The sequence below is a fragment of the Echinops telfairi genome, unplaced genomic scaffold (assembly GCF_000313985.2).
Source record: "Echinops telfairi isolate 266 unplaced genomic scaffold, ASM31398v2 ScPeMD7_9;HRSCAF=40, whole genome shotgun sequence".
In the NCBI taxonomy this organism is placed as follows: domain Eukaryota; kingdom Metazoa; phylum Chordata; class Mammalia; order Afrosoricida; family Tenrecidae; genus Echinops; species Echinops telfairi.
The window spans coordinates 54133682-54136101 of NW_022103906.1; the positions used below are offsets into that span (position 1 = coordinate 54133682).

At 44.5% G+C, this 2420-nt stretch overlaps 1 pseudogene; it reads left to right on the forward strand.

The window, feature by feature from the left end:
• The first annotated feature begins 202 nt into the window (after positions 1-202).
• Positions 203-954, forward strand: LOC105979868 (annotated as a pseudogene).
• The last annotated feature ends 1466 nt before the right edge of the window (positions 955-2420 follow it).

The window sequence follows — 2420 nt, forward strand, 5'->3', positions numbered from 1 at the left end:
TTCACTTTCCCTCAAAACTTTCACATCTTACTATCAAATTTACCTTTTCCGCGGTTCCGGCGCCTGGAAGGGCCGCGCAGCGAGTGCTGGCGTTGTGGCTGCTTCCATCACCCGTCACCCTGTGCCCGCGTCCTCAGCGCCCAGTTCTCCCGGACTCATCGTCGCTTCTACACCACGCTGGGAGTTCGGATCGCTCTGGGAAATGTCTGATGAATTTTCATTGGCTAGTGTGTAATCAGAACACTCTGCTGCCCAAACCTCTGCTCTTAGCAATACAAAGCCTGGTCAATCTCCCCAAGGCAGGCCAGGCTCCAAGCCTTGGAATGTGCCATCTGGACTCCCACCAAGTGCAACACCATCCACTGTGCCTTTCGGGCCTGCACCCACAGCAATGTACCCCTCTATGCCTCCCACTGGACCACCTCTGGGACCCCCAGCACCCTTTCCTCCTTCTGGACCATCATGCCCCCCACCTGGTGGTCCTTATCCAGCCCCAGCTGTGCCAGGCCCTGGCCCCACAGAACCATACTCTATGCCAAACAGGCCCTTTTCAGAGCTACCTAGACTGTTCGGTGCACCTACTGAGCCAGCTGCCACTGGTCCCTTCCGTCCATGGGGTTCTATGTCTTCTGGACCATGGGCTCCAGGACTTGGAGAGCAGTATCCTACCCCCAATATGCTGTATCCATCTCCAGGGCCGTGTTCTGATCATCCTCCTCCCCAAGTCCCAGGGGGTGTACCCCCTATCCCATGGGACACTGTTTCACCAGGTGCCTGGGGACCACCAGCACCTGCCATGTCCCTGCAGGATCATATCCAACACCAGGACTTTATCCCACTCCTAATAATCCTTTTCAAGTGCCTTCAGGGCCGCCTAGTGCTTCACCATTGCCTGGTGGCCCCATTCTTGCCATTGAGGGAAAAGTGGATGAAGAGATGGCGCTTGCTCTTTGAAGTACATATATGTGCACTCGTGACTGCATAGATAAAAATTGCTAATTTCACTATTAGAGGGCATTCATGAAAGAACAACTCTTGCACCTCTCAGAAGATACTTGCTCTTGTACTTGGCCATAGAGTTGAAACAATCAGATAAAAACATAAACCATTCTAATGAAATTTTATTTGGTTTTCATGGAAGTTAAAATGATGAAGTATAATGAATAGAACTGTTATAGAATTTAAAACACAAAAATACATGCTTAAAATCTAAAATGATGGGAAATATTGTTAAAATCTTCAACTTTATTGGAAGTGTTTTTTAGAATCACCTTTTCCCTAAATAAACACACTTTGAAAGAAAAAACAAAATTTACCTTTACCATCTTTCACATTCTGGTACAATCCAGACACACTGCTTTAAGATAAAATGTTCTTCTTCCCACTTAAAAAATAAATCCCAAACGGACTGCCATTGAGTCAATCACAACAACTCATAATGACTGTACAGGACAGGGTAGAACTGCCTATAGGCTTCTGAGGCTGGAAATCTTTACAGTTGTTGAAAGTTTCAACTTTCTCCTGCAGAATGACCGGTGAATTGGATTCCTGACCTTGGGATAAGAAACACAAACCGTAGTTTCAGAGTGTCCCAGAGCTCTTTGAAATATAGAATTACTTCCTTAACTGAGCACTACCTTCCATTATTTTTCTAGGTCACAAAAAGAACCCTTTACACCATCAGAGATCCTGTATAAATACACACACATCTGCACACATATAAAATATATAAAGAAAACTTGCAGCCATAGAGTCACTGCTGACTCAAACGACCCCTGTGGGTTTCTGAGACTCTAGTGTTTAGAAGAGTAGAAAACCTAGTCCTTCTCCCCCAGAGCTGCTGATGGCTTCGAACTGCTGACCATACGACTTACAGCTCAACATGCTACCACTACACCACCAGGGCTCCTGTATTTTAATGTGCACCCCATTGCACCTGTGCAAAACAACATGGTATGAGCGCCCTCTCCAAAAAAATTAGAAATTATCTCCTTAAAAGCTAGAGCAGAAAACAAATTTTCAGAAGATTCTGATTGATGCAAAACTTAGACATTAAATGCAAATGGGACAGAGGAGAGCAATTCATAGCTGAGAATAGACAGCAAAACTTAATAAAGTTTCTGAAAGCCCTAAAACATTGGTTTGTAATTCCAAGAGTACTAACCTTGCAGAGGCTATGTGTGGGTTCATGGGACTGTGGGGTAAAACACCTTTCTCTGGTACCAATTTCTTTGAACCCCCATCCACCTACCCAGGTTTTACTACCAGGAAAGACAAATTTAGAATTACTATGAACAACACTTGTTTTTTCAGAGTAGGAAAAGAGACCACAAGTATCAAATAAAGTTTCAGGAGAGCATAAATTAAGCCTTAAACAGGATGAAGACAAACACATACCATCTAGATGAAGGAAACCATTA